General features: G+C 34.8%; 1 long non-coding RNA gene across 1 annotated transcript in view; it reads left to right on the forward strand.

The window, feature by feature from the left end:
• LOC149793260 (uncharacterized) overlaps positions 1–13,794 on the forward strand; it is a 144,427-nt gene that overhangs the window by 20,215 nt on the left and 110,418 nt on the right. The gene's annotated exons all lie outside the window — the stretch shown is intronic.

Genomic DNA, 13,794 nt, shown 5'->3' on the forward strand with positions numbered 1-13,794 from the left:
GTCAGACTCCTGTGGTTTAGTCATACAGGAGAGAGAGAGAGAGAGAGAGAGAGAGAGAGAGAGAGAGAGAGAGAGCTGTGGCGTCACTAGGATGTACGGACCACACCGTGTGACACCATCAGAGAGTGACACCAAAATGACCGTCAATAATTTATTTTTGTTTTCTGCAGGAAGGAGGTCAATGGGGGTGGGGGTGACATGATCCGTTACCGCACTGGGTGACACCAACCCTAGTGACAAGAAAGAGACTTTTATAATCTTTAGAAATTTTAATTAAAGCATCATGATGACTGTCAATATATTAAAATATTTGAATTACCTCTTGTTTGTTTGTCATTTCGTATAGTTTCATCTTCCACGCTAATTTCCATACGCCAGTACGTGAATGCCTGACAGTGCACTATTTTCTTCAAAAACCCCCAAATATTTCATGTTTAAATCACGAGTGTGTCTTACATTGATTAAAAAAAATCTGAATAAAAATAGAAACTCAAGAACAAAACAATCAACTTATCAATTTTCAAATGTGATTGTAAACAACAAGAAAAATCGTAGAACTACATTTTTGAACGGACACACTTGCAGGGATGTGAGGAATTCATTCACTTGGTCAGTACACAGTTACCTGGGGAATATCGTAACTCCATTCAAAGAGCAAATATGTGTATTTGTATGTGATATAAATACAATATATCTATAGTATGTAAGCTGTATCAATGATATATCACTCGTTGTATAAATTTTTCATTAAATAGAAACTCGGCGAGTCTTGTTTCCTTTAAATGAAAAATTTATACATCTCGTGATTTATCACTGATTTAGTGTACATACTATATATATATATATATATATATATATATATATATATATATATATATATATATATATATATACAGTTTAGAGGAAGCTTATATCCCGGAATACACTGTATATTTGAATAAATACTTAAGATATCATCATAGAAGTTAGGGAATTATAATTCATTCCAAGCAACAATCGAACCGGTGACGCGAGTAACGCCATCAGTAGCCTAGTTTATATAACGACTGAGCGAATGATAACTTGTGAGCCAGATATACGCAATGATAATTTGCAAAGCTGCATTAAGGCACGAAAAGGTATTATAGCTTATTACGAGTGATGTAAAGTGCGATTATAAATAAGCTCTCCTGATTTTATGAGATTCATTGATATAGAGATATTCCAGTATTGGAAGAAAATTAAACTGGATACACTCACTGTACGATATTGTAATGTTTTCATAAAGATGAATAGTTTAGCTGTTGTATAATCTTCATTTATTACATCTTCACCTCCCATTATATTCTTTTTACAAACTTATAAATTACATTTATATTAATTGTTACAAGATGAATTTAGAGTGAAACTATAGTAAACCTGGAGCAAAACGAGTAAATATGGAGTGAAAATATATGATAGTGACGGTGTTATGCCTTCGGACTGCGTTATATATTATGAAACTTACACTGCAGTAATGACTCCAAATGTAAGCACTTACAAGTAGAACTGGGACGACATTACGAAAATGAATGGAAGAAGTATTCTCCACTGATAACATTTGGACCGCACTGTCTGTGATCAACTTTCATTTGTAAATGTTACTTCACATGATCAGGCACACATACCATCATTGCTATGTCTATATTTCAGTTTTCTAAATCGTTTCTGCTTAACATCCAATCGACATAAATGCACCCCTTTTCCAAAATATGCTGTCTTCACTGCTTACTCGACTTGCAAGGTCTTTGATGCATTTTATAATATAAAGACAGCATCCAGTATACATTAATATTGGGGCGGATATCTCTAAAATATAAATGGGTCCTCTCATAAAAAATTTTATGCTTTAAATCATTTATAATAAATGATGGTCGCAGAGGAAAAGGTTTCCTAAATATTCTTTTGAATTTTACTATCATAGCATTTGTTTCCATAAAAGAAAAATAAAGATCTGAAAACAACGCCATTGGTGTAAATTCTAGATTTTTGGTGTAACAGGGAAATGTGCAGATGTCGTTGTAACGTATAACAATTATATTGATGTATGCATATACACAGCAAGTTAAGTTCATGGCATGTCTAAAGATGCTAATACTTGAATACATCTGGTAGGGATTTGGTTGATTACTAATGCGTTTGTGTTTGATAACTATGTCAGGAAAAAAACTGGACAAGGGGTGAAGATTGAGTTTTGTTTATCGAGATATCAAGGATTGAAATGTTGCAGGAAGAGCGTTTGTATCTTTTTAAATATTTTAATAACTTGAATGTTTGCAGATATCGTTTGTTTTAAGAGAAGAAGTGTAGAATTGTCAAAAACCCGGAGAATCGTGTGTTAAGAATGGCTGTTAGACAAATAGGGGTTCGGTTTAGATAAGTTAACGGTTTGCGGTGTGTTTTGTGAATAAATTACACCACAGAATGAGGCAGTCCAGTTTATGCACGAGGCGAAATGTCTTGACTCCTGTGGAAAGCGAAACCCTAGTAAAGATTGTCCAAAGGACGAGTAATTGAGACGTTATGAGACACGTAACCAGGTTGTAAGGATACGGTTATGCTAAAAGAAAGCGAAACTCAAAGCAAAAGAGCTACCTATTATTAAACACTCCAATGTCGTCTTTATGAAATGTTACGCAAAAGATAGTTTTGTACACAAACATAACGGTTGGGGATTATTAAGCTTCTCCCTAAAAAAGGAATCGATGGAGCAAATTTTGCCTGGCGAATCCTGACATTTCGTCCGCTAAATCACGTCCGAAGAATATTTACAGTACCATTTAATTATTTTCTGTGTTGTTGGAGATTCCACGAGCAAAGGATTATCTAAGTATTTAGAGAAGGTAGGAGTGCTGGATGACGGCGATATTGTCTATCATGTTGAATAAAATCTGTCCATATCAAATTGACAGCACTGCTTGGAGGGTCAGACAAAAGTCAAAGATTTACAATACACAGAACCTGGTTCGGTGTTGAGTTTTAATATGGAGATCGATTACCATCACATGATAGTGGGTGAAAAGGTGACTGCACATTTTTTAACGAATTTCGATTAAATCGAAGACAAAACAACTATCACATGTACATTTCTTTCGATACGTTCACATGGATCTCCGGAAGTATAAGAAGTAAATGCAAGGCAAGATCTGCAGGTTATTATCAAGATGTAGATGGTGTTCCTTTTCAAATCACGGACCGTTAGCAAAAGGCCTTAAGTATGCACCTGTTGTGTATTGTAGATATGCTATGCACTGTCGCAGATAAGACCTCATAAACTTAGTAATCGTCGATTTTCAGCCATTTGTCAATTGAGAGGAAAATAAGCCTAGTAGATCGGACAGTGCAAAAGTTAGTGATAGACTTGAAGATGCCTGCCCGGAGGGGTTCAATTGTATGATTGCCGAAAAGCTATACGAATATGTCTGGAATTTCCTTAGAAGGTGTAGCTGCCCGGTTGGGTTAAGTAAAAATAAGAAAAATATGTGACCCAAGGCGTGGCCGGAATGAGTGCCTGTTATGTCTTGGACGCTTCTGCCACTGATCCTATGTCTGGTAAACGAGTTGTAATCACTTCTGAGAACGTGTAAAATGCATAAGGACAGAAGTATAAGTTGTATTATAAATATATGGGATATTCTTATCCTGACAGCGCAGAGGAGAAAGTCGCAAAGAACTCATTTTCGAATAAACCATTGGATCTAACAACATAATGAATCATTAAAACACTGCACACAATTCGAAGCTATCCTTGAAAGTCTGGATTTTAATTTTAATCCAAGCAGGCTCACTGAGAACGAACGTATAACCCCTTGGTACAAAAGACAAGTTTGCTATATACTAGAATGGAACAAAATGTCGAAAACTTCATGGGATTGGCTTTAGGTATCACGGTACCAGTTGTTTTTCCATAGACCTTAATGCTAATGTTTGGAGAAATAAATATATTTTCTCTCCTACTTTAGCTTGCATGTCACACACTTTTCTAGAGAGCAGTGTTAGATTGTCACTTTGACAAGGACAAAACCAGGTACTTCATTGCATTTAAGAGATATGACTCTGCTGGAACTAGACAGGGGTAAGAGTTATCTAATCACAACAGACACAGTTTCGGACATGTGTACCACATTTTAAAAAAAATCATAAAAAATACAAAATATCATCTAGATAGGAATTAACATAATCTCACATGTTGCCAGGAGGCCCAACGTTTTTTCTTAGCCTAAAAGAAAGTACAACTCTTATATAATGCATCAATCACAGCTAGTTACATTGTTTATTTCGAAATACAATGTTTTCTACACCTTAAGCCCCGCCCACCTGGACTTGCACAGTTGGTACCGTTATACCTATAGCAAACCTTAATTTTTCCAATAATCTGTGAAATAGTTCAGGACTGTATAAGTAACTAATTTACTTAGTCTCACTTGTGAGAAACAATTTTATGAGGTACTAAGGTATGTCTGATATGAATGTGTACAGAAATGACATTGAGCTGTTTTGAACTCTTGTTTTCATACTTTTGCTTCACTTGCAAACTCATTTTTGAAATAAAATGAATTCTTTTATCTATGAGTTGTATCTTATTCATATCAGCACTTATTGAACTTCACATGGGTGATATGGGATAAATCACATTATGTCCTATTATGTAATAACAAGGTCAAAGGTCAATGTACCAAATAGTATGTACCTGTCCTACTTTAAAATGTACAATTAACCTAAAATAATGGAATTTATATTTGTTTGGTAGATGCAGAACTTAACATCAGAGACAACTGGACATGACCCAATCTTATAAAGTATAAGCTTTGAATACTTTACACTGTCTGCAGACACATGAGATCATTAACCACCAGTCCTGACACAAAGGACTACTTACCCATCCTCTCTGTAACACAAATAGAAAGCTTCCCTCCTCTGTAATGTGAATAAATTGATTCAGTAAGCCAATCAGTCACCAAATATAGTAAATCACAGCTTCTAAGTGGTTATGTTGGATTGGGGGGTGGGGTGAAATTTGAGGAATATAATACAGAAAAACACCAAATATAAACACTAGGTATAGTCCGTAAAATGGAGTTAAAACAGGAGGAAAGTGTATATCAAAAATGGAGGGGTAGCCAGTGATAAAGGAATTAAAGGAGACAAAATCAGCAATGCGAAAAATGAGAAGTGAAAGTTTGATGACCTTACCTTGGACAAATATATTGGGCAGGATCCCATAGGTCCAAGGATAGCCCAAAGGCAACTGTGCAATAACATCTCTTACAGGTACACAAATTTGAGGTGAAGTGGTGTTTACTTCCATCTAAGATAAAAGGGTGAATAATTTAGATAATATAAATACATGTAATGTTTATTTCTTCTACATAAGAAATTAACAATAATGGGCTAAAAAGTTAGGCCGTCACTTGCCATGACCAAAGAAAACATACTTTATCAGTTTTTAAACTTGTACACTTTACTGTTGGAAATTATTAAATTTCTTCTATTTACATTTGTATCAAGACTGAGGGCTAATATAATACTTCATAATCTTCTCTTTATTTTCATAACCAGTCACTGAAAATGTTAGTTTTTATTTTATTTAAATGTTATGACTGGTGTAAGGGAGATAACTGAATGATATACATAAGTTGTGGTAACCTCTAATATATTACCGATGTAATATATATATATATATATATATGAGTTAATGAACAACCTGCACTAACTTCATTGTAATTAAATTATCCAAAAATACATTATTGATAAAGTGAGAACCTAACATTCACACTTGAAGACCTCAAAAGTCGTTTAATTTTAATTTTTAAGATGACGCGGCTCTTTTATATCACATAGTTTATATTTTCTACAATGCCAGCATGTAGAGTGGAGCCTTCCATAACCATGCAGACATGACCTTATGCCAATTTGGATTGTTGCGATGGTATGCAAAGTTTCAAGAACACTCTGTATTTGAATGGAATGAATGCACACTGTGTGACTAAAATGGTTATCCATCAATAATGTTGGACCTAATATGGAAATTCCACAAGAACATATGGACAGAAATAAATAGAATTAATTGAAAGTCAATAGTAGATTATAACTGGGTTTATACAAGTGTCAATGGGAAATGCTGACTGAAAGAAACTGCTCTTGTTTCTTGGTATTCCCTGCTACATCAACAAAAGGGAATGCAAGGGAACTTAACTAACTGCATGAACAATTTCAAGGCAGGAAAGTGTACAAAAATGGACAATTACAGCAGGACAATTCAAATCAAAGTAGGTAGGAAATTACTCATACCAGAACATCCTACATAGTACAAGTGATCAATCTACAAGTGTCTACAAGTGTACTTAGAGTGTTCTCTATCCTGGTTTATGGCATGCCCTACAAGAACAAGATAGCTGTTTTCGTACACATGATTTTTCATCTTTTACAGGTAAAATAGTCATTATTTGGCCAAAGTAAACTATATTATGTTTACATACATTATTTTGTTGCATGTATTCCAATCTAGGAGCTAACAGCACATATATAAAGGCGTCAGGCAACACAAGTCTATATCTGCCATAGCTTTAGTTATGGAAAGTCCCCATCCAAAGCCAACTTGTGTTAGTTTCTGAAGATTTCATACATTTTATTCTTAAAGGACTTTCAATATTTGACCAAAACTGTTCAGCACCCATTTGTTTTCTTACATCAAACTAGTAAAGTTCATAAATGCCGCCTACATGTATGCGTTTCTATGGATACACTGCGAGGCTATTTTTCCATTTACGGTACCAATTGTTTTTCCATAGATCTTAATGCTAATATTTGGAGAAATAAATATATTTTCTATCCTACTTTAGCGTGCATGTCACACACTTTTCTAGAGAGCAGTGTTAGGTTGTTAATTTGACAAGGACAAAACCAGGTACTCCATTGCATTTAAGAGAGATAACTCTGCTGGAACTAGACAGGGGTAAGAGTTATCAGGTCACAACAGACACAGTTTCAGACATGAGTACCACATTTAAAAAAAATCATAGAAAATACAAAATATCATCTAGATAGGAATTAACATAATCTCACATGTTGCCGGGAAACACAAACTTTTTTTAGCCTAAAAGAAAGTACAACTCTTATATAATGCACCAATCATATCTAGTTTGGTTGTTTATTTCGAAATACAATGTTTCCTACACCTTAAACCCCGCCCACCTGGACGTGCGCAATTGGTACCGTTATACCATTAAATACAACATTTCCATAGCTTGTGCACAGCGCAGAATAAAATATAAGCCTCATGAACGAGCCAGGGCCATGTGAAGGTCACTTTACTGGCCAGGTTAGAACAACTAACGGAATGCATCAAGTGCACCTGTTATTGGATTCACCATATCTGATGGGAAACTGAACATCAACTTAAAACATACCTACTACTTCCAACTGCAAGATTAACAGTCGATTTTTGATTGGTGCTATTTTATGATATGGACTCCAAAAAGAAAGGTCTTTAAGAGAATGGAAAGGGACTTATCATTCTGGAACATAAAGTGGTCAACCAGGTTTTACTTTGAATATTTAATGCCAGTGATTCTCTGGGACACGTTCGATTACTCCTTAGAGTGTCTGGATAGTTTCAACATAATATGGCATCTTTAAAAAGTTTTTTAAAAAAACCAACATCTCCTAGCAAACATTTTGAAGTCGTAAGGTTTATAATGCTTCATAAAATCGATACATCATGTACATTATAACGCTCAATCTTCCGATTGTCCTGCTTAGGAAGAAACTGAGATAGACATTTATTTTCAAAATTGCCACAAGACTTGTCTCAAATATATACAAAGGAATAAAATTTTACAAAATATTTCTTTTCCCTTAAAAGTCTGAAATATCACAGAAAATCAGAATGTTTTTGCATTAAGTGCACACTATACAGACATTGTTATAGTGATTTCCTTTCCATAATACCAGCAGATGATATAGAATAAAATCTCTTCATCTACAGTTAATCTCTTCAGTTATCGACATAATCTCGTTTGTTTCCACGACTTTAGGAATGAATATATACTTTCAACTGAATGAACTCTTGACACCAATGACAACGTTTCTAAAAGGAATAGCTTCACCGCATCCAAGTAATTGATACTTTTGTCAGGAAGAAATTGTAAGCCTTGCAGGAGGAAAATATCACCTATATAAACATATATAAGCTAAATACAACTGAACGTAATACGCTAATATCTCGGGATATATGCAGCTTAACAGTAGCTATTTAGTAATAAAAAACAAAATAAACCATGATTATGTACCGCTAGATGATGAGGTATTTTGAATGAAATCTGATCCAACTTAGATGCAACTTTATCTGCTTGGCTGGTGTCATTAAACAAAATCTACTTTATACGTATTGAGACAAATGTTCCACACATCTTTTTTTTTGTACTACAGAACAGGATCTTATGCCTGTGAGTGCTTTATCAATGCAATGACAGCTCATACATTTATAACTTTTCACATTATCAACACCAACTTTAAACATTTGTGAAATGGTAAATGCTATTTACAAATCATATATTCAGAAACATTTTTCTTAATGTAGCAATCCATATTTACAATTACCTGCTTCGGGTGTTTTGATTGGTGCAGTTGTGGAGGTCTCTGCCCCTTTGGTCAGTGACTTAGCAGAGGAGAATTGTCCATTAGTAGCAGTGTCAGAAGATATGATGGATGTTTCCACCATGAAGAAAACATGCAACATGATTGGAAATATTGCTACATTACAGCACACATTTACCAAGCAAATGATAATGTGCCGAAATAGGGTAAAATGTAAATTTTATGCCCGACATTTTCCGTTTCTTTCCAGTAATGTTTTTAGACTAAATGTCTACCATTTCAAAACACACGGAAATAAACAAACATACACGCATACAAGAACACAGACAGATATGTGTTTCTGTACCCATTAACGCTACATATTTATTAAACACCCCAAATTCGAATTTGTGAAATGATATGCAAAATATAATTTCGTACACAAACATAAGGGTTAGAGAATATTATATTGTTTCGAGGGTGATCACTAAATAAAGAATCCATGGAGCAGATTGTGTGTGGCGAATCCTGACATTCCTTCCGTAAATCATATCCAAAATGTCTTTACAGTGCTATGGAATTCTTTAGTGCATTTCTAAACATGGCCACGAACACCAGGATTGTCTAAGTATTTGGAGACGGTAGCAGTACTGGATGACAGCGATATTATCTATCATGTTGAACAAAATCTGAGCATTCAAATTTACAGCACAGCTTGAAATACCAAACAAAAGGGAAACATTTTCAACAGACTGGATACGGTTCTGTGTCGAGGTTCAATATAGAGATTGATTACCGTCATATGATAGAGGATGTGAATGTAACTTCGCATTTTAAACTGATTTCGATAAAAGCAAAGACAAAATAACTATCACATGTACATTTATTTCGATACATTTACATGGATCTCCCGAAGTAATAACCTGCAAGGCCAGATTTGCAGGTTATTACCAAAATACAGCTAATATACGTTTCCAAATCACGGGCTGTGAGGAAAGGGTTTTAAGTTTCAACAATGGTATATTGTTGGCATGCACTGTCACAGTAAGACCTCATCCTGGCGTAAATAATCAACCTGACATAAAGTTAACAATAGATTTTCAACCATTTCACAATGAAGAGATACATAAACCGAGTACATTGGAGAGTGTACAGTTGTATACTGTGTGATTGCCGAATGGCTATACGACTATGTTTAGCAGCCCGGATTGGTTAAGTCTAAAGAATAAAAAGGCATTACCCAATACATAGATAAAAGGAGTGCCTATTATGTCTTTGACCTTCCTGCCACAGATGCTACGTTTGGTAAACAAGTTGAAATCAATTAACTTGTACACTACCGGGGACCGGAAGTGTAATTTGCACTCTAAAGATATGGAATATTCTCATCCTGACTGCGCAGAGGAGAAAGTCGAAAATACCTAACTGGCAAACAAACCTTTTGTGCTAACAACATAATAAGGCATTAAAATCGCCGCACATAATTCGAACATTTTGAATGTTTAGATTCCATTCCAACCAGGGACAATTGGAGCGAATGTAGAACAAGATCCTGCAACATTGGTGAGTGATGCTGGCTTTATCCCTTTTGTAATGACCATTCCTGGAGGCTGACCCCCAATATACTTGTACCAAGAAAAGGTTCCCGGAGGCTCACAGCCAACATTTCCAATGCTAGTGAAGGTCTGCAAGGTTGGTTGATATAGTGTATAGTAATGATTGATTCTTAAACGTTGATCTTGCTGCAAAAGAAAGATACGATGTTAGTTAAGAGAAGAATAATAAAAATGCATGTGTGTTTGCAATCCATCAATTCGTTATGCACTTAATAAGCCAGTGATATCCTGACTAGCCATGAAAAAAATCATGCATTCAAGACTCGAAACCCACCTGCAGCCTTATATGAGTATCAAACTCATAATTGCCAATCGGCCACTGACCAATGCAGATGTTGCTTAGGTAAGAGATGCAACATAATCAGTCAAAATAATAACTTGTCAGAGCGTGCAGACCGTAATGTTTCAATATCTAGGTGACTATCATAAGTATCAATTACACACTAGAGCAACTGATATAGTCCACCATCAAGACGTCACATTTGAGTACATAGTAAATTGACTTAGTTCCCAGTATTCACCATGACTTCCAGTAACTGAGAAGACCTAACGCAAAATCGGCTTATCATGTCACATTTGTTCATAACATTTTTATCCATTAATAAATGCATATATTTAAACCTTGGGCGTCACACCTTTTATATTAGTTGAAGACTTAGGCCTAAAAACCTCTAACTTATCGGTTGCGTTCTCTAAGGTGAACCCGTGCCTTTAAACAAAGAAATATTTGATATTTAACATGTAGAAAAATCAGAGACATATCCAAAACATAAAATAACCCTAATTTACTACGATATGTCCATATTATTGTGCGAGTCATGAAGATGTATAATTCATCAGCTGGCACTGATTGCAAACTTCTCACTGATTAAGATTGCTCAAGGTTCTTGTACATTTTTGAACAAACACATTGTACAGGATTTAAGAAGATTGAGGTCAGATGCTTAATAATACAATATATTTTTATAGGTCATGGAAAATGAATATATTCAAACTAAGGAAAATGTCAACTTTTCCAACATCTTAGACCAATAATGTGACTTTTATCGGTTGAATATGTATACACAATGGACAAAACATAATCGTATATCAAATGATCAAAAGAAAAAGTTTGCTTAAAATAAAATAATACTTATAGGTTACTGCAATGGTATGTAAAAATATAAACGGGAGTGCAGTATATACTTTCGACAAAACAAGTTCATATTTTCCCATACAAATGCAGTAACCTTTTTATTATATGCTCATTTTATTATTATACATAAGGTGGCTCATGTAATTTGGATTTGCAAAATTAAGAAAATACATTTTGAGGAAATTCTGGATGTAAAACTGTAAGTATATTTTATTTTGATATTCTTATCACTATCTAAATAAGAGAGTATATGTCTTGTCACTTGTGTGTTATTTGTAAGGACCTTATCTTGCTTCTGTTATATACTGCAGGTAGCCTAAAACCATAACATAGTATCAACGCGGAACGTGCCAAAGCAGCTGGTATGTGGCAGTCCACGAAACACCTGTTTTAGTTCATTCAGAAACAAATTTAAACAAACACAACGTAAAGAGTCTATTTCGCGAGTGTACGTGATTTGTGTACAAATCAAAAGTGATGGCGTTTTCGTGCTTTGTTTGTTTACAATAGAAAGTAGTTCCTTTATTCACGTGAATGCTATATGTAAATTGTCGCGCGTTGATTCAATATCGGGTAATACTGCACGATTCTGACAATGTAACGTTAACGGGGAACAAAATGAGCATATCTCAATGTTTAATATTTTTGCTTTAATTTGCTAGCATTCTTTACTCAAAATTATAAACTATGCAAATGCAAGATATCGGTATAGCATCAAAACACTATTGTTCTGAATACATAACCTATTTTTATCTATGGTGGCTGTAGTTTGTTTCCATTTTCACGGTAATGTTTTCGATACACGTATCTGTGCAACATAACTATTCATGTAAAAATGAACGAGGGTATGAACTATGACCATTTTCAGGTGCGCAACTTTTACTGGCTCACTACGAACTAGTTATTTATGTAATCATGTGAACTCGATTAAGGACAAGTCTTGAAAATTACGAAGCCATACTGGGAAATACCTTCAAGGTAATTGATGTTCAATTGGGCAATTCAAATTTAAAATAATTGAAGATGAGCTTGTCTTTCTGTTCTTCTAGTCTTTTTAACTGTCGATTATCGTTTTATCTCTGACCTACTTGAGAAACTCCAGAATGCCTGATTTTTATAAATGAAATTATTGTTTAACACGTGGAGTATTGAAAATGTGCTAATTATCAGTACAGGGATTTATATATATATATATATATATATATATATATATATATATATATATATATATATATATATATATGATAATTTAAAACGTCACCTAATATCGTAAAATTGCATATTGGGTTTAAGTCCGTGCTCTACACTAAGTCATTAACCAAATAAGATTCCGTTGTGAAACGTTCTAATTAGGTACATAAACCTTAATATTCTATCATATATTTGGCACCAGTTTTGCTAACCAAGCCAGGTGAAGAAATACAGATGGACGACATCTTTACCAGTAATCCATGAATCAAATGCAACGAAATCCTAAAATATACTGCTTACATGCCTCGACGTTTATGTGATACAATATTTGTTGATACCGCTTGGCCCTGGATCAATATTTTATGGGTGTAAATTGGTAAGTTTTAAGGCATGCTAAACGTATAAGAATTAGGAATTGTCCACATGATTTTACTATCTCTCTCATATTAATAAAAACCAACAGTGACATAATCAGAAATGTAACAATGATTAATACAACAGCATCACTGGCGATCCAGCCAGTGACATCTTATCTATACACAGATGCCCTAAATTTAAAGTATCTGATTCGAATTGCCATGTCCTACCTTTTAAGCCCGATGCTTTTTTAGACACGTCCATGTGTCTGAGTATTCGACTTCCACTTAACGGCGTCATCCCTATCCGATTGAAGGTTACTTTGTGGAACAATATGTACAATACCAGAAGTAACAGAGCGAAATGCAGACTGAGGCTCGAACTTGGGACCTACTTAACCCCAAACTGGCGTGTTACCATTTGAGATATCTGAGCCAACACTCCCTGATTTGCCCGTTACAGACTTATTACAAAAATTAGCTGTCCATAGCAGGTAAATGAAGCTGTATAAGGACAAATTTCGTTTCTTATAATGTGAATAATGCTGGCCGAGTCACTGTGAAATGATGGTTTGTAAGAGCTCTCTCTCTCTCTCTCTCTCTCTCTCTACACACACACACACACACACACACACACACACACACACACACACCATCCGATCCGGTGATACGTGTAGGGATGCAATTGTATAATACGGCAGTCTAAGTGTAAAAATTAATTACAATCATTAAGAGACTGTAGTAATGGGCGAGTGGAGATTGTGTTTTATGAAAGTCGTCTTGCATATTATAATCGTATACACATCATGTAGTCAGACGAAAATAATCATACTTGAGGAAATGTTTGACTGAACTACCTACCTAAGAAAGAAAAGTTGGAATCACTACTGTTAATCAAATA

This window comes from Sinohyriopsis cumingii, chromosome 8, assembly GCF_028554795.1.
Source record: "Sinohyriopsis cumingii isolate HCF-2022 chromosome 8, ASM2855479v2, whole genome shotgun sequence".
NCBI lineage: Eukaryota > Metazoa > Mollusca > Bivalvia > Unionida > Unionidae > Sinohyriopsis > Sinohyriopsis cumingii.